We start from the raw sequence: 27,028 nt of genomic DNA on the forward strand, positions 1-27,028 counted from the left end.
CAAAAAAATTTATTATACATTCAAAAACCACTCAAAATAGATACATATTTGAGATGTGGAAACATAATTCCAAAATATCTAGATAGAGCACAAGCTTAAGAAGGGCTGTGCTGTGTTATCGAAAAATGTCTGTCAAAATCGATTATTCAAGCAATCGACTTTTAATCGAAATGAAAAGATTGACTTTTTTTTAAAAATCGAAATTTTAACCGAAAGATCGTTTTAACGAAAAATTCGAGGGTTCTTAAAATAATACAATTTGTACAAAAACGTTTCTATTAAACATTCTAATAACACTAAAAATAGACATTTGAGATGTAGAAACAAAATCCCAAAATATCTGCTAAGAATACATGCGCGAATTATTATCGGTAGTAAACCTTACAAATGCAGGCACGTTAAAGTTTTGGGATCACCACTTGGAACAATTTGGCTTCACTAAAATGTTTAAGAAAGATTAACTGATTGCAATGTTGTCTTGACAATGCAGGGCATTCTTTCCAATTTTACTGTTGTACCGGCCTTAAAGAAAATACTTTCACATGGGATGGATGAAGTTATTTTAGTCAGGTAGAGACGCTCCCGCAATATGACGAAATGGTCAAGATCGGAGTTGAAAAATTGAGTTTGGACCGAAACTCGAAGATCAAGGCTCAATCTCGATTTCCTCTATCTTTGGTATTTTAATTCGATTTTCGGTTTAAATGAAGTCGATTTTTCCATCACTACTCCACTGGTCATCTGCGTCCAATGAGATTAATGGTTCCGGGTATTAGTATCGGATCTATTCCAAGGCCACTGAGCCTTCCAGCCCATCGTAGCTAATTCCGGTTAAATACGAAGGAGGATTCAAGGACTCCAAATATTTCTTTACACGGAAAATTAACGCTAAGACTACAGCCGCCTGATAGAGATCGCTTCTAGCGTTGCCGCAAACGCAGAGGGAACAAAAACTTCATTGACATGTATAATGAATGGAACGCAATAAGAGTCGCGCGGATGCGATGGGGAAGGCGGAGGAGTTTTTTGAGGTCTGGGTGCAGAGGCGGTCTGAAGGACGTCTGACCTCGTGCACCGGAAATTCCTACGTAGATGATATTCATTGCGTCAGGTCTGCGCAAACTCTTTTCCTGAGCTCCATTTTTCTGCCCAGTCCGTTTTAGTGCAAACCTTCGCCAGTCTGCCCAAATATTTAGAAATATTTTCTTAGCCTTTTCTACAGAGGTGATAAAATGCGTATGACTGTCTTATATTATTTGCGGTACGATGTATGTTATTTTCTAAGGGCTTCCCTAGAGTAGATAATTAGAGGTATCTTTAGTCAAATTACATCACATGTCACACTATGGATTTGGAATCATCAATCAACCATTTATGTGGAAAGATATCTATTTGAGTGGTGGTAGTGGCTATGCACCGGAAAAGTGGTATTTTTAATGGCCTCTGTTCGTTTAAGACATAAAATTACAGTTTCTGACCACAAAGAGAAAGATTTTTGTCGTGATTACTCCACATCACACATCATTGTTCACATGGAAGATTTATGGCTATTGATTCTGTTTTTAAGTACTGTGAACTTTTCTCCATTATAATTGCTTCGAAATCATTACGAGATATAGGATAAACAATATTGCTCATTAACGTTTTGGAATGTTACTCTTAAACTTTGACTAAACTCTCCTGTGCTGCGTGTTATTTGCTTCAAAAATTTAATTATGAAATTGATATTTTAAAAAATTATGAGAATTTTTTGGACTATCCTATCAAGCAGGGAAAACTATAGCAATGTTTTAACAAGGCAATATTTAATTATTAACAAAACCGCTGGTGCAAATCATTCGTGACAGGGGGTGTTGAATTTTAACCAAAATTTAACTCCCAGCAACCGTCGGCTCTGAATTACTTTCGTCCACCAAAATGAGTCAATGCGGCACTAATCCGAAAAACAATGGTCAACTGAATTACTCTTCTGGAATTTTTTACGTCATTAAGTGTTGTCTTAACCATTATCATTGGTGAACAGTTCAAGGAGATTTTTTACGCTGCTATCGACTCCGCTTTCTTTCTTTTAACAAACCTTTTACATTGACGTATTCCTTTTCTTTTTCCCCTTGACTACTCGTATCCCATAACTCATTCTAGATCCGCCTTGGTTGCGTACGCAAGGTAAGTATAGCTCGTAGCAGACAAGCACAATTACCCATATCATAGAACGACTTAGGTGTTAGGGCAATTCTGTCATTGTTTTCTAAAGAAAACATGGATTTGGAATCATCAATCAACCATCGATGTGGAAAGATATCTATTTGAGTGGTGGAAGTGGTATGTATCGGAAAAGTGGAATTCTTAATGGCCTCTGTTCGTTTAAGACATAAAATTACACAGTTTCTGACCATGAGAAAGATTTTTCTCGTAATTACTGGAAATAGTAAGCCCTCGTCTTCGTATGTAAACAGCATCCTTTCTTCATTTATTACATTGATAGACGTTACACTATAAGAAATATGGTAATACATGTACCGCATATTTTACACCATAGTTAGTGAAAAAAACTCGTAAAATGTGCTCGAGTAATCCGCATTTAAATTATTAATGCAGTGTTGCAGTATAGTCTACCCACAACTATAGAAAACCCATAACTCCGTTACGTGCCAAGCGTTACACTTGACTCCATGATGGTTTTCCTCTTTACAATAGCTGTCATTATTTGGAGCTATAAAAAGAATGAATTATCTGGTTAATTTCCCCGCGGTTGGCTAAAGTAGCTCCCATTCAGTTCCCTTTCTCTTTCGGCAATTTTTGTGCATTATTCAGAGTACCGTTTGCTACTCGAGTCCGACAAAAAATCCGGCTTTCTTACTATTTCCCTAAAATGCTTTCCATTCACGAAATTCTAATGGGCCTGAAACTGTTTTCGATATCACCTTGGACATTAAAATAAATTTATCGGAGGAAAGTCTAAGCATCTCCCAAGCGAATTTAAAACGACTCTATTCCGCGAAACTGTGCCAGTTTTATACCATTCCGTTTTCAAATTGAGTCATCTTACTCGGTACGTCTGGAGTATCCGGATAGACATGAAACATTTTTAACCCTTAACCAGTGACGTGCAATTCTTGTTACACTACTATTGACGTGCGGTCTGGGAGACCGCAATTAAACAAAAATTCATAAAACATTTCAAAGTCATTTTTAATGCTTAGTTCAATGTTTCTTTGACTTCTCAACTAATATAAAACTTATATTTAATGTTAAGCATTCCCAATACGAACCAACTTTTTCACTTTAACTTTTTAAACTTGTTTTTATTCCCTTGCTTTTTTTAAAACGTTTTAAAACTTGTTTTTTGAAATAGGATCAAAAAACTGATATCAAAAACACTTGAGTTGTTATTATCGTACTTTTTTTAACTAAGTACTTAATTATCCACGTTATGCAACTAAAAATGCTTCCTTACAAATCATTAGTCACTATTATTATTCTTGAAAAACCACTAGGAATTGTTTTTAACAACTTTTTGAATCATTTCCACCAGCATTACGTTTATTTGTTTTTCTAATTTAGTGACGTGAGGTCTAACAGACCGCTACTCAAAATCAGTTGCAAATTTTCAGAAATAAATAATAAGAACGTTAAATTTTAAGAGTGCTAAGTCCTTATTATAAAAAAATGTGACGCTCACGAGGATTATAGATATTTTTAAATAGTAATTTTGAAAATATTCATAATTTTAGAAACGCAGCGGTCTCTCAGACCGCGCGTCTCCGGTTAAGGGTTAAAGTTACTTTACGAACCTGCGAAGTCGAGACCTTTCGACAGAATTAATAACCATTAATCTTCCATGGAAACAAATCATGTGCTTTGGCTAAATATGCCTCAGATAATTATCATAGTTTCAATTTCAACGAAGCCAAACCTTTATATAACGTGCCCAACCAGAAAAAGAAACTTTTCAAATAAATTATTCATATTCCAAAATCTCAGGTGCTTTGCAATAATAGATCAGATATTTTTGCGCGTTATTCTAAAGACCTTTCGCTGTTCGAGTCCGGCAAAAATTCGAGTTTCTTACTATTTCTTTTTAAAAAAATTGCCTCCATTCAGGCAATTCAAAAGGACCAGAAACTGTTTTCGATATCAACTTGGTCACGAAAAGAATTTTATTAGAACAGATTCTAAGCAACTCCATTGTGAATTTAAAATGACTTGATTATGCGGCACTGCGGCGATTTAACACCATTTCATTTTCAAATTGAGTCATCACGTATGTCTGAAGTATCCAGGGTGAATGATTTAAAGAACCTGGAAATTCGATAACTTTAGAGAGAAATTTTTAATTAAATTACTGTAATCTACTGCAAGGTACTTTCTCAGGCAATTTTTCAGTTATTTCGTGCTTGAGACGGTACTTGGTATGAATAGTGGAGTAATACCGTAGCCTGTTTAAATCTGCGTTTCTTGCTGTTTCCCTTCATTTCAACCGTGATAAGGTCATGCAGAAACCGATCACTGTCATTTAATAGAAAATAGGCAATACGGTTGTGATGTTGCGTAAAAATGTTATCCTCTGACTCTTTTCCGCCCACCGTATCCATGTGGTTATAGTGCTGGGAAAATGAGGCTCTTTATGGAGAACTGCGCTATATTTTTGCTTTGAAATTGTCAAAAATACGCTGCTTAAGAATATAAAAGTAATCCCACTTGCTGAAAGAAACAGCTGCAAATTGGAATTTCAATATGGACGCCTACGGCCTGTAAATAAGATGCAGTATAATGGAAGTAAAAATAAACTCGATTGTTTCTGGCTTTACTTTGTGAAAATCCATTCTGAACAATAAAAAGTTATGGTAGTTTTTACACGATTTAATCAATACGACCAGTTTCGTCGCAGAGGCGACATCATCAGGTACAGAAATCGTTATATTAACAGTTATTTTGTTGTTGTTTATCCGGTTGCTAATACGCGTTGGTAGGGGAGGGTTGCGTTGGGGTTGGAGCGTTACTCAGCTTCAGGGGAATTACCAAGAGGGGAGAGTAGTTGATAAAAATATTTTCATTCGCTAAAATTCCATTCTCGATGTGCTTTCTAATCTCCAACTCCTCCAAGCAGTCCATCCTTCTTCCCTTTTTCTCAAGGTGGAGAACTTCCGGAACAAAATCGCTGCTGTGGTCACTCTCCAATAGATGTTTCGCGAAATGCGATTTGTCTATCTCCCCGTTTCTCAAATGCCTTCCGTGTTCCTCTGTTCTTTATCGGAACCGACGTCCAGTCTGGCCTATGTAACAGGTCTCAACGTCACTGCACATGAGTCTGTAAATTATGATTTTATCCTGCCTTCATCCAATATATCGACGGCTAAGTTCTAACAACACGTATCTCGAATTCGGCCGGTTTTAGACAGGTATCTTAAACAGAGTGTAATAAATTAAAAATATAAAATACAGGCAAAAACACTATTAGTTTGAAAATGAATGCTTATTTTTCAGTTTTATGAACTTTTGGTTTTTAATTTTGGCGCACAAGTAAAAAAATAATCGTTTTTTTACTCTCCTGAAAAGTTGATATTTTTGAGATACGTGTTGTCAGAATTTAGCCATCGGTATTGTTTCTTATTTTATGCTGCTATAAAAATATGAACCATTGGATTTTGACACCGTTACCGCTCAGCTAAGAGGCCACTGGTCATTCTGAGAAAAATGTCTCATGAACGCATCTCCAAAATATTTAAAAGGAATACTTATGACGATCGTAAGATCGGAACACCTAAATATCTTCTAAATTTCAATAAGACAGTTTTCTGTGCGGAAATGAATTTAAAACTCATTAACTTTCCTCAACATCGTACCTATTTATTATCGTAATGCACAGTCAAGTGACGATTTAATCTAAGAGATTGGAACAGATGATACACATATTTTAAATCGTGAAAACCATGAGACACTCAAGGATTTTAGCTATCTGAAACCCGTGTCATTCTGATCCTGATTCTGATCTATTTTCAATCCTTTTTCGTTTCAAACTCTCATTTTACCAACGAAAAAATAAGCTAATATTATTCTGTTCATCCAAACCACGGCCAGCATTTTGATGTTGGAATTAATTACTGAAATTCATTTTACTATCTTATATTAGAAAATGAAAGATAGTTTACAGCATATTCAAAGGGCTTCTTTTGAATCGTGTTCTTACATCGATATGCGAATTTCTTTTGCACCCCTTAAGTTAGAACTTACTTTAATTTCCAATTACTTTCCAATAATTTTTTGCTGAGAATATTAATCTCCCTTTTTCTTAGAATTTAGGTAAAAAGAAGAAATATTACTACTCATTGAATTTTATTAAATATTTCCATATGAATACACATATTTAGTTTTCTGTGCTAGCAAAAACGCCAATATATGTTTTTCGAAACTGGTACGGTAATTCATGTATAAAAATACATTGTGAAATCGTTTTTCAAGGTGTTAATTTTGCACATAGTATTGTCCGATTTAAAGCTATTTATTTTTCACCCGTTTCTGGGTGTTTTTTCGCATCATCCCTCACTCTGGGTAAGTTACAACACACATTAGGTAATAATTAGAAGGTATACAACAACTTTCGCAATACTCACTAACCTTTTAAAACTATTACAATTTAAACTTAAGTAAATTTCTTTTCTAAATTTATAACAAAGTAATAGCGAACGCTAATTTCAACCAGAATAAAAGTCAATAGGTGATAATTATTTTACCCATACGTGCAGTATTTTTAAAAGTATTGAGGAAAAGTGATTGTGCTCCATTACAGATAATTTTTACAAAAATAAATCAATTACGAGTACAAATTACTTATTTTAAAAAGTAATCAGTAAAATTACGGTTTCAATTATTTCTTGTAAGATTGTCCACTCTGGAGGCCACCGAGAAACTATCGAAGTAAAAATATGGAATTAGTAATTATTAGAAATTTATAATTTCAATTAAATTTGCTATACATATTATTATAATTGTCGTAACAGCACTAGCGGTGTCATACTTTGTATCCACATTAACCCATTATAACCCAATGTTGCTTCTAAGCAATATCAAAAATTTATACATTTTCAGCTCTATTAAGGAAATATCTAAACTACGCATTATTTTGTGGTGTTAATTGTAATGACGAAATGCTCAGCTGTCGAGATAATTATGACTGAGTGCAAAATTTTCAAGTTTTCAAAACGAAAAATCGTGAAATTTGATTTCTCCCAGAAGCAGCTCTGGGCTAGAAAGGGTTAAGTAGGTTACAGCATAAGAGTGGCTGAGCCTAAACTGGCAAATTATAAGGTACTCAGGGACTTCAACTACTCTGTAGGCCAAGGTAATCAAGTAAAGTAATCTTTGCTTTAGAGCAAATGCCGATCCCTCTTTCACCATAAGGAGTAAATAAAAAATACTTTTCTTAAAAATTAATCGTTAAAATTAAATATTTCTGCAGAAGTAATCGTTACAAGCAATGCGACTACTTTTTCTTGATGACTTACCAACACTGCATATGAAGTTTTAAATTTTGTGATGCCCCAAACTGTGACAATCTTATAGTGACTACCTAGCTTCTTACAATGACTCGTGCATCACTCACACTTCCATCTCTTAATGGAGTGCGGAGAGAAGCTTTGAGGTTGTAATCACTGGCGTTGATGTCTCCCGTTTCCTGTGCGGTGATAAGTTGCGAAAAATTATTTTACAAAGTTATTTACATCTAGGTTGAAATGCGTCATGAGAAATCATTTGACTTAGCTGGTATTCAAACCAGGATTTTTCAATTGCCGCACAGTGGGCTGAAATCGAAAAAAGCTGGACAAAACCTCGAAAATGGTTTTTTTGAGTATAGAAGTTGAAACTTTGCACAGTTGTTGCCAACACATTAGTGCATTTTTTGACGCAAAATGTTTTTCTTAGGCTAATTTTTTATATTTGATACATAGCCTCAAAGTTGAACAAATTTGGCGCAAATTGCCCGCTTTGAATATTTTTCGAAATTCAGCATGTTTAAACTAATGTCACACCTTTAGTAGTAATTCAATAGCAACAAAAATGTATAAAATTGTTAAACGGTTTATTATCATCGATTACCATCAACTTTCACGACTTAGTTGCTGTATTTGTGACCAATACGATACAAAATGGCGGACCCTGTTTTTCGTCGAATTTTTGTGTTTATGTAGGATTTTAAAAAAAGGATCACCGAGTTACCTCGAGATATTTACACCACATAAACAACAAAGTATATAGATTATGATAATCGGAAGTGCAGCTGCGACCACCTGCGACGCCGAAAATAAGATCGATTTTTCGAACGTGCGGCACCGCCCGGAGCTGGCTGCTGGCCACGGGAATTGCCGTACTCGACGGATGTTGGATAGTGAATCATTTTAAGCAAATTTATTGTATAAAAGCTATGATATATTATTACTACATTTATTTTCCTTTTGTTGTAACCTGATTTCTTTACTGTCTTGTAATATTTATCGTCGATGCAGTACAAAATGGCGGACGCTAATTTCAGTAACATTTTTGCCCGTGTGTGGCTGTATAAAAAGTAGGACACCGAGTTGCTCTCAGATATTTACATAGTAATTGCATCAAGCCTTTTAGAGTCTTCATCCGCAGAAATAATCTGCGACCGTTCGCAACAAACTAAATAAAATCGATGTTTTTACCGTGCCGCGCAGTCCGCGGCTGCTCCCTGGGCGCATGGAATGTCCTGACTCAGCGTACACCATAAAGCGCTATTAATGCAAAGCCTTTGCTGAGGATGTATTTAATGTTATTATTAACTATAAAGACTTTTAGGCTTCTTTCTCAGTTCTTCCATTTTGATAAAAGGTTATCATTGAATATCTAAATAACTGTTGAACTTACTGCTATCTTGTACATGTAATAACATCACTCCGAGTCGGTTGAAGAACAGTCGCTTTCACTTCCAGGCTGCAGGATTTCTGGGTCATCGTCATTCAGTAACAGTAAATTCCTCACTTCTATTGGCATTCTTCGGGATTTCTTCGTAATTAGGGGTGCGGCGTTTGATATTACTAGATCCGAGGTCAGGAGGAGCCGGCGAAATAAGTCATTGTTGGTAGATATTCTTGAGTGCTTCCTGCTAAAGCTTTCTCGATATTTTCTGCTATCTTTATTGCGTGCTTCAATTGCTTCTTCACATAATTGCCCTAGAGGAAGAATCATCTCTGAAGCTATACCTGCTCCGTGTATTAGGACCTTATGAGCGGTCGGGGGCACCATAGAACTCATAAACAAATATTCCTCCGACCTAGGCTCTTGTTGCCAAACTTGCTTATACTGTGAATGCCCAGAACTGCCGTCGAAACCATATTTACAAATCAGAGTGCACTTCAATTCACTTCTAGCATCAGGAGCAGTTGCCACGCAAGCTAGAATCCGTGAGGCAGTGTGCGAGAGGAGACTTTGTAGATTGACTTCGCACGATATTTTTATAATCTCTATTCCATCCGGGTACGCAGCATTTGTAGCAAACCTCACTCTTTCATAGTTCGGGTATAATGTATGACCATGGCTTTCGGCTATTTTCCGAAGACCCTTGTACTGGTTTTTTGTTAGTTGCATCGACATGATATCAGAAAGAGCCTCGTCTTCTGACATCATGGAGGAACCTGAGATGGGTGCCTTCCATTTAGCTAGGACTCTCCTTGCTCTGGTTGAAGTGGTCGTTGTAATTTCCTTCACTAATTTGGAGGCCGCCTCATCTCCTTCCTCTCTTAATGTCATCGATGCTGCGAATGATAAAGTTGCCGCCGAGTGCGAAGATCTAAGACTTTCAGTCTTCCTCCTCTTAGTTCTTTCGCTAACTTTGTCAAATTTTTTTCCGGGCGTCCACCAGATTATAATGGGATCAAAATGAGTAAAAAATCGCCCTTAAATCCATTGAGATAATGCAACAACTCAGGTCACTTATTAATCGCATATACTTACCCGAAGAATTAGAAGCTCTGGTCCATTCTAAAACGTTTTCTGGTACATATATAGGTGCTTTCAGCCACTTAATATTTCTCCTCAAAAATATTTCATTGTTTCTACTGCAGGCTTCCCATTTCCTTTGGTAGCGAATCGAAAAATTCGTTTAAGAGAGTCACTAAGGCCCTTCGTAGCTTCAATGTTACCTTGCGCGTGAAGTTTTTCGTCAGATATCACATAAAAAATTCATATCTCTCCGCAAAGGATTTACATCTGGATTTGACAACTTTTTTATGAAGCAATAGGCGAGTTACCTCGAGACCAGACATTTCTATAATTGCTCCAAATTCGTTGTTCAATTCAACACTGGTTCTATTTCAGGCGAACGAGTTACCAATAACAAGTAACATACATGAAAATTAAAGAAAGGGTCAATTATGGAGGTGTTAATGGTAAATAAAAAAGGGAAATTGCTTCTGGCACGAGGCAAATATAAAGAACTACAAATGAAAATCTCTTACCATTTGGATGATAGATGCCTGGTGAATGAGTGATTGACACCGCCAATGCAGTTAAAGCAGAAAACCGATGAGATTCCCCAGAGTTCTCAATATCCAAAGCGTGTGTATCCGAGTGCATCCAAAATCACCACAGCAAAACTATCCTCTTTCACTGTATATTCAAAACTAAATTCATATATGCATTTCTTTCTGGAAACGGAATTTCCGAAAAAGGTAAAAGGGACCGCACACGTGCAACGTGGGGTCATAAAAAGACCCTTTTCGCGACTACCGCATTGGGTGGACGGGCAAATACCAAGAGGCTGCGGGATGGTCGGCTGGTTGTAAAATCTATTTTGTCTTTGAGGTTAGAAGCAGGCTAATAGAGCCGTTTTACCCATCCAAGTGGTAAAATGCACGAGCGGAATTGTCAGAGTTTCAAGTCAGCTAGTTTGCATTCGGGTATTTGGTAAATAGTCACTAGTCAGTAAAAATGGATAGAGGAATGAATTCATTTACCTAAAGTGACAACATAACAACTTGAAATGGAATAGTAATAATTATGTTGGAATAAAACATATCCACAGCAAAGACTTCCTAGCGCTTTATGGTGTACGCTGAGTCAGGACATTCCATGCGCCCAGGGAGCAGCCGCGGACTGCGCGGCACGGTAAAAACATCGATTTTATTTAGTTTGTTGCGAACGGTCGCAGATTATTTCTGCGGATGAAGACTCTAAAAGGCTTGATGCAATTACTATGTAAATATCTGAGAGCAACTCGGTGTCCTACTTTTTATACAGCCACACACGGGCAAAAATGTTACTGAAATTAGCGTCCGCCATTTTGTACTGCATCGACGATAAATATTACAAGACAGTAAAGAAATCAGGTTACAACAAAAGGAAAATAAATGTAGTAATAATATATCATAGCTTTTATACAATAAATTTGCTTAAAATGATTCACTATCCAACATCCGTCGAGTACGGCAATTCCCGTGGCCAGCAGCCAGCTCCGGGCGGTGCCGCACGTTCGAAAAATCGATCTTATTTTCGGCGTCGCAGGTGGTCGCAGCTGCACTTCCGATTATCATAATCTATATACTTTGTTGTTTATGTGGTGTAAATATCTCGAGGTAACTCGGTGATCCTTTTTTTAAAATCCTACATAAACACAAAAATTCGACGAAAAACAGGGTCCGCCATTTTGTATCGTATTGGTCACAAATACAGCAACTAAGTCGTGAAAGTTGATGGTAATCGATGATAATAAACCGTTTAACAATTTTATACATTTTTGTTGCTATTGAATTACTACTAAAGGTGTGACATTAGTTTAAACATGCTGAATTTCGAAAAATATTCAAAGCGGGCAATTTGCGCCAAATTTGTTCAACTTTGAGGCTATGTATCAAATATAAAAAATTAGCCTAAGAAAAACATTTTGCGTCAAAAAATGCACTAATGTGTTGGCAACAACTGTGCAAAGTTTCAACTTCCATACTCAAAAAAACCATTTTCGAGGTTTTGTCCAGCTTTTTTCGATTTCAGCCCACTGTGTGCCGGTCAGGTATGCTACCAGTTACACCACGTTTCAATTTATTATATTTTTGAAAATACTAATAAAAATTAACTTATAATATATATTTCCTCTGTAAAAATAATTGATGCCCCGTTCATTACATATTTATATGTATATTTACATATTTATAAATGTGATATCTTTTTTATGTTTATGTTATTAAGAAGTTTGCAAAATATATATCAATTAGTGCGATATTTTGCAATAGAGATGTTTTTGCAGTGAAATATGAGTGCACAACAATATTAAACTGAATCTCAATGCCACCAAAATTGCAGAATGTAAATTTTTAGCCCTATTCCTAGTATATATTTATGAAACTATGTCCCGTAACTATGTTTAAGTTGACTGGTCCTGGTATAGCTTTTAGTGAAGCACAACCAAGCCATCTTCCAAGGTGAATCTCAGGGTGGGTTTACCGAACAAAGTGTAGCCGTCTCAAGTTCACTGTGACGCTGAAGAGAATCTTACTAATTCACTATAACTAGTAGCATATCTGACCGGCACTCGGGGGATCAGGGTTCGAATCACGGCTGAGCCAAATGATTTCTTAATGGCGGATTCCATCATTGGAGTGCACTCTCCATACTTTATTTACTGTTTCATTTAAAAATTAGACTTAATCATATCTTTATCGTCTCAGGCTCAACTTTGCGGAAGTTCGTTTTAACGTTAATGAAATGAAAACTTACGTGGTATTCCACTAATTAACTTTAAGGTACGTCTAGTTTCGACGCTGTGGTATCATTCACGGGTACTGTAGATAGCCGCCGCATCGAAACTAGTCATGCCTTAAAATAAGTTGGTGGAATACAATATAGTCTTTCATTTCATTAACGTTAAACTTAATGTACAAATGCGATACTTTTCGAAAAAGATAGAACTTTGCATCCGTGCGCGCGATATCGCATAAAGTTAATTTTTCATGCAGTTCTTCAGCTGTCACAATTCCTCATTTGATAGCCTCATGAAAACAAGAGTAGAAGGACAACTGGAAGTGAAGAAGGGCAAGGAACGGCACCGAATGAGTTTCATGGGAAAGGCTAAGAAGGATGTTAAAGAGAAGAAATAGGTACGTCACTGTGAAAAGGCTGGCGGATATGAGAGCGGTATGGAGAGCTGCATCAAATCAAGATTAGCATTGTTGAATTATGATGATGAAGATTGAATAAATTCTTGTTGACGACGTGCAGAAATAATGAGAGTCACGTGATGATGGGGAACAATTCTTGTTGGCGGCGCGAAACTGACAAAAATACAGTATTGTAATAAAAACTTTGTCGTTCGGTTGTGCGCGTTGTTGCTCCTGATGTTTCTCACGAAGTACTTATTAATTGCGTCCGCAATTTTTGTGTGATTAGATTTGTCAAGTAACAGTACATGTTATAGCCCTTGGTTTTCTTCGTGAGTAGGTACTTTTCTTGGACATGTGTGTTTGGGAAGTGTGGTCATTTGATTTGTGGAATTAAAAGTGAACATTACATGATGATTACATGCGATGTAAAACGATGATCACATTCTTTACATACTGTGGTTCATAAGATCACATTAGTGAGTGATAACCAGTTTCGCATTAAATGACAGCGTCATCAGCAAATAAATGTATTTTACTGATAATTCGACAGCATAGGTCATTTATGTACATATTGCATGAAGAAAAGGGGGCCGATTACGCGTCCTTGTGGAACACCTGCTGTCACTTTTACTACCTTAGAGCTAATTTCGTAAAGAACCACCCTAGATGGTAGATACGATGTAAAATGATGATTATATTTTATGCATATTTTGGTTGTGATTTAAGTATTTTCTTCTTTTAAACGAGTATCAAAAAAGTATATAAAGTATCGCATAATGAAGAGCGAATCTTTTTCTGTTACGCAACAGTTTTCGCAGCTGCCGAAGGTCTTTTCCTGCCGCGCAAAAAGAAACTCCTCCGGCGCCCTCGGATTTTTCAGAGCGACGCAAAAGGAGGGACCAAGTGAGGAAAGGTGCGGCACAAGGGTGTTGACCTCAACCTCGCCATCACATCCACGAAAACATTGGTCTCCCCTCCCGTATCCCTTCTCCTCCGCCAGAAAGAAATACCTCTCCCTTTCCGATAATATTTCGGAAAGGAATCGGCGAAATCCGCAACCGGCAAATGGCGAGGCCATAGAGTATTTTAGTTTCCACATGGTACGGGAATTAGAAAACAAAGGTGTCCCAAGTAAGGGGGAGTTACTCCCAAACTTGGGACAGCACAAAAAATAAGTATATAAAAAAGAGTGGTGTGTTAGCAATTCGTTATCTTCAAAATGCAAGAGCTGTTCAGAGTATTGGTTAACATTTACAGTTTTAGGGTACTTCTTCAGTATTTATACTTATGTTCTTACAGTTAAAATAAAACTGAATTGAAAATACTGTAGGAAAAACACTCTCTCCCAAATACAGGCTACTTGCTGCGCTAAAAGAGAGATTGGATTTTTGAAATACAACGTAAAAATTACTAGCAAAAAATTCCTGAGAAAATATTATATGCGTTTAAACAAAGGTGTACCTAGTAAGGAGGAGATATCCAAAACTTGGGTTAACACTTGGGATTTGGCACAACACTTGGGATTGGGATTGGGAGAAATAAATAAAAAATGAATGGCGAATTGGCAATTCCTTATATTCAAAGTGCTAGGGCTTATCAGAGTTTTTATAAGTTCTTTTATTTCATTCCGGCTCTTAATAGTTCATTTACATTTTGTGGTTATTTCCCACATTATTTTTATTTCTGTTAGAACGTAAAATATTTCCTAAGTATGGGCTATTGACATAAATGGTTAAATAATGAATCTACTTATCCTCTTACTTATGGGTGTTTCATTGATTTTTTCACACGAGTACCAGCAAATCACTCAGGTGGTACTTCAAAGACTTAAATCTCCTTTCTTCCTAGTGATTTTGCAAGATTTGATTAAAGGTGAATTTTTTCCTGAACTTAATGTAAAGATCGTCTTTAACTGAATTACACCTAGCACTATTAAAAGTCTTTTATCGAGTGGGTAAGAAACGAACTCCCATGCCTATCCGTTCGACAAGATATCTCTCTAAACTCATCGTCTCCATCGGGCCTGGACATATAGTGGGGTAACTAATTATAATGTTCTTTGAGTGGCTCATAAAAATGCATATTCTCAAAAGGGTAGTTTCCTTCATCAAAGAAAACGAAAGACATTGGTTGCGATTCATTACCCACATTTCATGTATTCATATTACACAAATTATGTATTTGGTTTTAGAAATCCCAGTTTAGACGAACTTTAATGGTCAATTTTAACGTCATTTGAAAAGGGCCAGATTGGCGCCCATGCGATGCCACTCCACGTGACGTCACCGGTACCCAGGTGCTATACGAGTAGTCAGTAGTTTTACTTCGTCTGAGATTACCAATTTATGCATGTGGCACAGAGCTCAGGGAAACATGTCTTAATAATCACCTTTAAAATTTCCCAAGGTCGGAAAGTTTCCTTCGTTTGATAGGGTATTAATAATCCTTATTTAAGCCAAGCGCTACCTGCTATCTATGTACTCTGCGACCTGCAGGCCTGCATCGTAGTGGCTCTCATAGCATCGCACCTAGGTGGCCTCACACAGCGTCAGACGGAACCAGAATGATTGCCCACGGGCTTTTCTCAGCATTCATACTGTTGTCGCGTTTTCGCGCGCTTGAAATTTTTTCTTTTTTCATTTAATTGCGAAAAATAGATATTGTCATTTAAAAATCTAAAAGCGCGAAATCGTATTCTAGGAGTAATAATTTTTCGATTTAAGCAGTAAAGAAATAATAGGAAAAAACTGGTTTCGGAAAACCCTATTAGCGGTTTTAACCGAAATATATATACATGATGATGTGATCAATAAAATTCATAAAACTTCAATGCTATTTCTCGTAATTACAAAACTTTTACTGCAAAATATAGGGAAAAGTATATCGTGTTGCACTCTTCATCGTGTCGCGGAAATTTTTGAAAACCGATCAAAAAACGACGGAAGTATAAAGATTAAATATATGTTATAGATATTTAATTTATATAGTATATAATAATGTATAAATACATATTATATGAATTAATTAAAGAATAAATATAGATTAAAGTACCTTCTGTAGGTGCCTCCTCTATGTAGTTGCCTCGAACAAAACATTGGAGAATGGTGAAGCTCTTCGGGCTCCGCGTTTCAGCTGTCTGCCCTCCCCTTTGCCGGTGGATTGCGCCCCGGTGTCCAATCAAGCGAGCGATGAGTCACCCTGGGAGTGACACGTCTCCGTGGGGTAGCTCTGCAAGTTCGAAATCCGATCCGACTTCACAAGTATGCTATCGGTCCATTTCATGGACCAGTTCACCCGGTTACGAACGCGACGGTGATGAGAATGCCGGGATGTGAGATTGGGCATTGGATCGCGAGGAAATCAAAAGATACGCAGTGCGGGACGCAATTGCTGATGGTTGGACGGAGTCTTTGTGGTTTTGAATGCGATGGTTTTGAGGGGAGAATAAATTCTCCATCCTCTCTCGGATTGGGAGTTGACACAAGACGTCACCTTGATTTTCTTCAGCGCAGAATGATCATTGATGCCGCAGCAGGTCTCAACAGTGGCGTAGCGAGGGGATGGGGGTGTTTGGGGGATAAATCCCCCCCCCACCCCAGAGCTCAGAGAGAAATTTTTAAATGTAATCCATTTTATTTAAAAAATTGTGGCCCTTTCACGTAAAATTACGTGTTTCCCCATCCATCGGTAGTGGTCCGGTCACGCATTTTTACGTGTTTTTGTATTATGGTTTGTCACTCCCCTCTACGGAATTATTTTTCACTGCTTGACCAACTTATTGTTCTTGCATAGAATAAATAAAAACATTTGCATTAAAAATATATATTCATTATGAAAACGTATATATGCTAATACAAAAAAATGCCTAAGTTCTCGAATTGTGTGAGTTTAATGGTATACTTGTAGCTTCTGGGTAAATACTTAAAAAATGGCCGGCTCTGGGGATAGTCAAATGCAAAGGGCATCGGATCAAGAAGTGTTAATGGATTAGTATTACTTATAGAATAGTGTTAGGATTAATCAAATATCCCTCAGAAAGCCGTAAAATTCACCATTTGAAACATTAATCTTAATTTTTTTCTGAAGGGAGGCCCCCGCAACTCCCGCTAACCCTGCCGGGTATGCCATACCCCCACACCCCAAAGTATTAGTTGCGTCTAAACCCCCCCCCCCCCCCATAGCCTTAATTCTAAGCTGCCCCCTGGGTCTCAATATTTCTATTCATTCGAATTCTTTTCCGCGGCGTTGTTCATGACGACTGCTGATTTTCGGGTTCTCCAGCCGTGTCTGTCGTTTATGGTTGACATTCACAAAGTATTAACAGAGACAACGGCTACCCAATCAGCGCACAGGGGAAGATCGGCCAGAGCTATACAAGACGGCAAAAAATGAAAACTTCTCACCTTCGACCTGAAGACGAATGCAGGATGGCTTTCGAAACTGTTGTCAACCATAAACGACAGACTCGGCTGGAGAACCCGAAAATTAGCAGTCATTCCAAGTATTTTCCTGGGCGCTACAGATAGAAAAATATTTTTTGTTCCGGAAAATTCCGTAAAAAAACAAAAATACTACTAAATTACATAAATAAATCACATTTTGCTAGCACATTAAATTAAATACAATATAAATGATTAAAATTATTACAATGATAACAATGATTAATGATTATAATGGTATTCCATCTCATGGCATAACCGATCATAGCAAATGCATGAAATATAGTAAAAACGGCTATGTGAGGTATTTTCCAAGCCGGACTTTATACAAAAACAAACATAAAGTCACATATTGTTAACTGAACAAAGAAGAAAAAAAAGGGCGGAGAAAAATTATGTCGCGAAATTTTAATGTTGGATAGCTGATGCCAGTATAAATTACTGATGATATTTGTGTCGAAGACGCGCCATTTTTACAGTCTCTATATCAACTTACCAACCTGTCTGTTTGTCTGGTACAAATCTTGTAACTGAAATTTGACTCACTTCCTGTGAAGCAAAAACGCTGAAATTTTGCACACTTCTTCATTTCCAATGACAATACATGGAAATATAACTTTTTCTCTCCAACCTCCCTTTAACCACCCCCCAGTCAACCTATAGCCCCCCAAAACATGTTTTTGATCAAAGAAGTTCCAAATGGTCGATTTTCGTGTTTTGCGACCACAGTAAAAGTTATCCACCATAAAATTTCCCATCGACTCAGCCCTAGCTTGGGGGATTCGTCTTGCTTTACTCGGCGAGACCCCCGCTTTCGAAAATTTTTCAAAGTCCCTCCGTCGTCTCGGGTCCGGCTTCGGACTTAGAAAAATTTCGTCCGAATTCCGTCGTCCCAGGTCCGGACTCTGGACTGAAATTTTTCGGCACTTAGATTTTTTTCGAAAATCGTCAAAAAAATTTTCTTCCCTTCGAGCGCCTGCAGATTCGTAGTAATAAATATAGTGACTTTTTTAATATGTCACTTCTGGTTTTTCGGGGTCACTGAGTTTTTTTGCTTTGTGTCATATATAAACGTTGCTCATCCCCTGTAATCTAAATATAAAGGCTGGTTTTAAAAAAAAAATTTTTTATAAGAGCTTATTTTAACTACAGAAACTTTTAGCCAAGCGTTCCCATTGGCCGCGAGTTTGCCCTGTTGCCGGATGATCTGGACCAAATATTTTACAAAAGAGGATCCTCAAATTTGCCTCCAAATGTATTGCCAACCACTGCTATAATTTAAATGAGTTTGCGAAAGTCGCCGCTCGCGTAGCTGATGGACAAATTGATCCGAGTTTCAAGGGGAAATAAGGAATAATTAGGAGTGTTAGCCGAAATTTATACACACGGTGATGTGATCTATCAAATCCACAACTTTTCAATGATATTCCTCGAAATTACAAACGTTATACCGCAAAATATTGGAAAAAAGTGGATCATGGGCGTACCCAGAAACAAAACTGGGAAACTGTTCTTGGGGAAATGTTTCCTCTGTTATAAAGAAATTAATGCCATCCTCGCTACTTAACCGTTCCTTGTGGAATAATCAGTTTTTCTCACGTGTGGCTATCACCACATAGTTCTACTGCTGATCCTAAAATCCGTCCCTTTACAGCCGCTTGATAGAAAGTGTGGGACGATGGTGAATCGTTACGATTTATTGCTTAAACAGAGACGATTAACGATATATCAGCCGGCAATCCTGTGACGTATAATATATATGGCAAAATTCTTTCTTGTGGATATAACGAAATCCCGTTTATAACTAAATAGAACGATTGTCCCCTGAAATTTGTTAAAAGCTAGTCTTACTTATGCATAAGTTTGTTATAAATTTCTGAACACTTTAGCGTATTTATTGCATGATCCTTTGCCAAGTTTTTAGTACCAAGGGAAAAAGGTGAAACGCAGGAAAAAAAATTCCCGCTGTGGTTTTTGGTTTTTTCCGGTCCGAGTCCGTGAGTAATCGGCGCAAACGGGTTCGAGTGTGCGGGAAAGTGTAATTTTTGTTTCCTTCGACACTTTTTCTCCTCAATGAAGAAGAAGAAGAAGTCGAGCGGGTATATCGAGAGCAGGGTCGCGTCCACAGCTCGTGATGTAACGTCGTCTGAAAGCGGGAAACCCGACACCTGTGGTCGTCAGACGATCGCGGAAGGCGAAAGCATTTTCCCCTAGAGCGAGCCAGCCAGTCAGTCAGTCACTCTTGTCTGCTGAGGTGACGAAGGACGAGCGAGGTTAACTGAAATGCGCTCATTCATTCATGCGTTTCCATTCTCTTCGCATTCCATTCACTTACATTCCATTCATCGCGCGAGGCAACCGAGAAGCGACTTTCCGACGCGACGGCTTGAATGGCTTCATCGACGCACTCCTTTATTTTTTTTAGTGCAATTTTTTTTCATTGACCGCTCTGTAGTTTACCTCTGGAACATTCATGAAACCATTCGCTCCTTTTCTTCGTGTCAACATCTAATGCTATCCTGAATGTTTTTGTCTTCCTTTTACTGTTTCAATTTGCTAGCTTATCATGAAGACAAAATGGATCGTACGAGTAAGTTCTATAGTTTACCTACAGGGCATTCATGAAACTATTGGCCCCTTTTCTTCATGTCAGTGTCTAATAAAAATCTGAATGATTTTATCTTCACTTACCTACTCATTAAATTTACTAGCTTATCACGAAGATAAAATGGATCTGCCCAGTAAGTATTGAGGAAGTGTTAAGAAGATTGGGAGAAAATAGAAGTCGGTAGCTAGGTTTACCACCGGGATGTTCATGAAACTCTTCGCTACTTTTCTTATGTCGATATCTAATGCAAATCTGAATTAAATTCACTAACTCTTGATTTACTTTGTTTTCTTTGTGGTATTCCGTTATAAGTTTTTCCTGGATATACACAATTACTTATACCACTTATTTTTTTTATCTGAGCGCGACCCGGGTTTCAATTAATTATCATCATTTAATCATCATTATCAATGAATTATGAATGAATTGATGCTTTTGAACTATGGTGCTACCGTAGAATGTTAAAAGTTTCATGGGTAGACCGGGTTACGAATGAAGAAATACTAGACAGACTGTGAGTGAAAGCAGACCTGTGGAATATTTTAACTGCAGGGAGAAATAAATGGGTTGGTCATTTACTGAGACATGGTGGATTGGTAAAGACAGTTTTAGAGGGCACCGTGGAGGGGAAAAGCGGCAGAGGAAGGCCGAGGTTGAGTTACATTACCCAAGTAATGAAGGACAGGGGCTGCAACAGCTACCTGGAGCTGAAGAGGCTGGCGGAGGACAGACGGAGATGGATGACTGCTGCAAACCAACCCAAGGGTTGACTACTTAGAAGAAGAATCAATGAATTATCATTATTTCAATGAATTATCATTATTTCAATGAATTATCATCATCATTAATTAGCGCCTGAAGATGGTGATAATTCATTGAAACCCGGGTCGCGCTCTGATAAAAAAAATAAGTGATATAAGTAATTGTGTATATCCAGGAAAAACTTCAAATCTGAATGATTTCGTTTTCATTTACTTTTTCAATTTGCTATCTTACCATGAAGATAAAATGGATCGACGGAGTAAGTATTGAAGAAGAGTTGAGAAGATTGGAAGAAAAGAGAAGTCTTTTAAAAACCTTAAGCAGAAGACGGGACAACTTAGTTGACCACATTATGAGGCACGATGTCCTAATGAAAGCAATCGTAAAAGAACAAGCGGGAGAGAAGAAGGGCAAGGGATGCCCCCGAATGAGTTACATCGGACAGATTATAAATGATGTAAAAGAGATTAAATAAGTCGCTATGGAACGGCTAGTGGATAGGAGAGAGGAATGGAGAGCTGCGTCAAACCAATCTTAGGATTTTTGACCAATGATACTAGCTTATCATCGGCAGGATTGCAGCTTAGAATTAAGGCTAGGGGGGGTTTTAGGCGCAATTAATACTTAGGGGTGTGAGGTATTGCATACCCGACAGGGTTAGAGGGAGTTGCGAGGGCCCTCCAGCAGAAAAACTTTAAGATTAATGATTCAAAATGGTGAGTTTTACGGCTTTCTGAGGGATATTTGATTAATCCTAACACTATCCTATAAGGAATTCTAATCTAATTAGTAAAATGGAATAAACTTAGAAATTTCTCTGAGCTCTGGGGGGGGGGGGGAGGTTTTATCCCCCAAAACCTCCCATCGCTGCGCCACTGATCATCGGAATATTAACCCTTTCTTCTTTTTTTCTTCCAATCATAGTAAAACCCTAACCGACACATCTTCTGCTCTGCGTCTGAGAGTAAAATTCATTATGAACACTACACCAGAAAATTAAAAAGGTTAAAACATTGAGATTTAAGTCGTTTCCCCTAAAGGTGGAATGGGCAAGTATTATTCCTTGCCTCTTGCATCTTTGATTGGTTACTCACTCACAATCAGTGACTATTGTGCTGCCAGAAACATGCGCTATTTTTTAATTTATAGAAAAAATTATCAGGTTTGCGACTATATAAACTGAGTAATCTAGAAAAAAATCTGTCGTGGATAAAAATCGCATTTCCGCGGAAGAATTTATATTTGGACAATTTAAGGTAGAGCTCGCCCGAATTAAGTTGTAGGCGCGTGAATTTGCACACATTCGGGGTAGTGTGCGAGATCCTTTAGTCCCATCTGCGAGATCCTTTCCATCCTCTTAGTCACCTCGAAATTATGGGATATTTTTGTGGAGGTGTCCAAATGCTTAACTCGGGTTTTGAAACACGGGATCCTTTGGTCGGATGCGAAGCGCTCCACCACTGGACTAGTACATTCTCCCAACTAGACCATTACACTTCATCACCATCGGTGATCAACAATCTTAAGATTGGTTTGACGAAGCTCAAAACTCAACTCTGCTATCAGCTTACCTTTCCTTATTTTTTCTCTTTCTTCCTTCTTCGCCGGTTCCATATATTTTATTCGAGGTCTTCCTTGTCCGTTTTTGCCTTCTAATAGGGTAGTTTCCTTCAACAAAGGAAACGAAAGGCATTGATTGCGATTCGTTACCCACCATTAGTGCATTCATAATATACAAATTATTTAGTTTTAGACATCCCAGTTTAGGCGTATGGCAATGGCCAATTTTACCCGCATTTGAAAAAGGCCAGATTGGCGCCCATGCGATGCCACTCCACGTGACGTCACAGGGACCTAGTTTCTCAACGAGTAGATACGAGTTTTACATCATCTGAGATTACCAATACATGCATGAGGCACAGAGCTTGTGGAAACATGTCTTATTAATCACCTAGTAAAACTGGCTATGGTCGGAGTGTTTCCCTCGTTTGATAAGGTATTAATAATCCATAATTAAGCCAAGCGCTACCAACTAGAAGGGTACTCTGCTACCTGCTAGCAGCCTGCATCAGAAGCGTGCGCCTAGCGGCGCACATGTCCTCGCCCCAAGGTCACCTCACTTTGCGGCAGAGGGAACCAGAATGACGTCGCGGGCTTTTCCCGGCATTCATACTTAGCCGTCACGTTTTCGCGCGCTTGAAATTTTTCACTTTTCATTTAATCGCAAAAAATAGATATCGTCATTTAAAAATCTAAAAGAGTGAAATACATACTCCAGGAGTAATAATCTTTCGATTTAGGCAATGAAAAAATAATAGGAAACCACCCTATTGTTCCCGACGATTGCCATCATCAGACCATCATATCTCAAGGTCTATAAGGTTGTTCCGTCTTCTTATTACGGTTTTAATGAGGCTTCTCTTCTCTCCTACTCTTCTTAGGACTTCCTCATTACTAACTCAGTCGATCTATTTTATCTTCATCATTCTTGTGTAGCACCACATTTCGAAGGCCTCTGCCCTTGATTTCTCTGCTGCTGTCATTGTCTACGCCTCACATCCTTAGGGATGCATACTCCAAATGAAAGTATTACACCCATGTATTTCCTCTCTTTCACCTCCTTCTTTACTTGTTCCATATAATTTGTTCGAGGTCTTCCTTTTCCGTGCTTGCCTTCTACTTGTCCCTCGACGATTGTCTTCATCAGGCCATCATGTCTCAATATGTGGCCTACAAGTTTGACCCATCTTCTTGTCAATGTTTCCATGAGGCTTCTCTTCTCTCCTACTCTTCTTAGGACTTCCCCATTACTATCTCTGCCAATCCATTTGATCCTCATCATTCTTCTGTTACACCACATTTTGAAGGCCTCTACCCTTGATTTCTCCGCTGCTGTCACTGTCTATGCCTCACTTCCTTAGGGAAGCATACTCCAAATGAAAGTTCTGATGTTTTGATTCCTTACTTCTATGTTCTAATTTCCTGCTGTAACTAGATCGTTTTCGTACTATGCTCATCTACCATGTGTAGAAGTAGCGAAATTTCGTGTCAACCACTCCCGATTATGTAGAACCATGAGTAAGACTTAGCAAAAAAACATTTTCTTGCTTTGTATTAGTGGCTCCATAAGTGCAGTTAATTCAATATGCGCTAATTGCAAAAGGTTTCCTCTACTCCAAAGGATTTTTGATTTATTTAAACCAAGTGTTATAAATTCACAGCCTCAAGCCATTTTAAGCTTGCCATTTACTTGTCCTTGAACGATTTTCATCACTTGACCATCATTTCTCAAGATATTGCCAACAAGGTTATTATGTCTTCTTATTAAGATTTTCATGAGGCTTCTCTTCACTCCTACTCTTCTTAAGACTTCCTCATTACTAACTCGGTCGATCCATTTGATTCTCATCATTCTTCTGTAGCACCGCATTTAGAGAGCATCTACCATTTATTTCTCCGCCGCTGTCACTATCCCATTAAACTAAAGATTATCTAATGGTTAAACAAAATACAAGGCAAGTATATCCTCACGGGTGGAATGGACTGACATCATTACTTGATATACAACTTTTAAATCTATCATTGGTCATACTGTAGTTGAACCTGCCCAGCGACTTGTAAATAGTTCTATGCTGCAAATGTCTCCTTTCATGCGAACCATCGATGAACAATCACCTGCTATTCCCACTCGAGAGGATATGGAATAAAGATGACAAATGGGCGAGCAGCTTCACAATTCAAGGTTAGCGCTCATTTCCATACAGTTTTCTTTCCCGTAACGATTCTTTACTTTCCCTTTCGAGTCCAGATATTCCGCTTTAAGCGAGGTAATTTACGAAAAAAAATCAGAGGAAAGTATGCTTGATTTAGCATTGCTTTGAACGCATGGAAAAAAATCTGTGCAATCGTATACCTTCTCGAGTGGTGATTTGAATGCAACCATAATTACCCTCGTCGTTCGCATGGGAATCCTATAAATCCAATAAATGATGATGCATTTCACCATCTTGAATAATGCATTATCCCGTCTAGAGTTCTTATTTTCTCTTTGAAGTCATCGTCTGAGCATTACGGCGATAACCTTGGTAGCCTCGCTGTCGTTTTGCAAATGCGAAATTCAAAATTTCCATAGTTTATTTTATGAATCGGTCAGCTATTTTGGAAGGAATGTACCCTTGGTTACTTCACTGCTGTCATTTTCCCATTGCCCTTAAGTTTTATTTAACGAGATAACAAATTAAATGGCAAAAATAATCTCGTAAAAGCAAGCTAAATTTTTATTTTTGTAGTCTTTAGAACCTTAAGGGGCCACGGCAATAAGCGTTGTTATTTTCAAATAATTTGATGAAATTGTTCCTTAACTATTTTTGTGCCTTTTATTCGTTTTGAACTTGAAAATGGACATCAAATTTATTATAATTAATTATCATTTCTACCACTTAATATTCTTACGTTCGAAGATTGAATCCCTACGATATATCACAGCAGTTATAATCAGCAGTTCCCATAATTTATTAGCTCTATCGCCTCCATCCTTTTCTCGTCCTCCTTCCGCAGTGTACAAGTTTTCGTCTCGTGATGCACCAAAGTATTTGCCATTGAAATCTTGGCAAAGGATCACGCATGAACTACTCTAGGATGTTCAGAAATGTTTAACTTATTCTTTCACTATTTCATTGGAATCTGCACCAATTGTCCCCACCGGAAATTAAGGTAACTCCTAGGAGCGAAAAACTATTTTGAAAATATTAATATTGGTTCTACAATTAGTTCGAGGTAATACAGATCTCTTTCCCTTTTTGTCTTGGCACTGAAACCTTGGCAAGGGATCGTGCATAAACTACTTTATATCTCTGTCACTATTCCGCTGCAATCCGAAATTATTGTCCCCACCGGCAGTAAAATTAATTGCTACGATCGAAACATTGTTTTGAAAATTTAAATAATGATTCTAATAATTACAGTGCAATGCAATACAAATCTCTTTCCTTTTTTCCTTGGTACTGAAAAATTGACAAGTGATCATGCATAAACTACGCTAAAGTGTTCAGCAGTTTATACTTCACCAACTTTTCCGCTACTTCACTTATATCCGCACTGATTGTCCCCACTAGAAAGTAAGGTAGTTTCTTCGACCGAAAACTTATTTTGAAAATTTTAATAATGATTCTAACAAATACAGAGTGACGCAATACAGATCGAATTTTCAGTTTGGAACAAGATTTATTTTATATAAAAAGTAGGTATTTGGTACGGTAAGGATAGACTCTTGGTTTTATTTTTCATCATACGTTCATAGTGAGTCTCTTTCCTACTCGTAAACGTTTCCTTTGCCAACATTATCCTCTTCCTGTTCTCTTCATTGCTGTTTCCATTTTCCTCTAATGCTATCAACAAATAGTCTAAGATACTCTTAAATCGTTAAAAACACCACGGTAATAACCATAAAAAAATTTGCGTATCGGAGTAATTTTCAAACTCTTCCAATAAATGTCCATATCCTTGGATCCAATAATCCAGGAGTCAATGCATGGTAAATTATATTCACAGACGTAAAGCTGGGATTAAAAAAAAACTCGTTTAAGGGGGACCTCTGACTTCTTTTTTTTGGTCAAGAAAGATCGGCGTGTCATTAAATTTCCCCTCCCCTCCCCCCCCCCCCCTTTCTCCGATTGGAGTGGAATGACCATTACCCATCTCTTAATTTACCTCGAGTCCGACCGGTCCATTTAGCAAGCGTCTTATTCCGCACACCGCTGAGAATAATTTACGGTGCCGAGATGGTCAGGGATAAGGAATAATGTCATATTCGTTTACATCGCATCTAGATAGCTACCGTGCCTCCGTGTATCGCTGTCTTGCCGTTCGAGGAAATTAGTACTCGCCCAGTGTCCCCGAACGAGGATTATTGTGTCCAGCACACGCAAGCGGAGATAAACAACTCTGCGACGGCCCGGTAGCCGCGGCAGACGATCTCCGAGATGAAAAACGCTGTCTGCTGACGGAGATTTTCCCACAACACTGTCTCCGGAAGGATTGTTTTCCGACGATACGTTCCAATCGTCATGCACGCAAAGAAAGGAACATCACTCTCGGTCATGCTTACT

This window comes from Ischnura elegans, chromosome 9 (assembly GCF_921293095.1).
Source record: "Ischnura elegans chromosome 9, ioIscEleg1.1, whole genome shotgun sequence".
In the NCBI taxonomy this organism is placed as follows: Eukaryota; Metazoa; Arthropoda; class Insecta; order Odonata; family Coenagrionidae; genus Ischnura; species Ischnura elegans.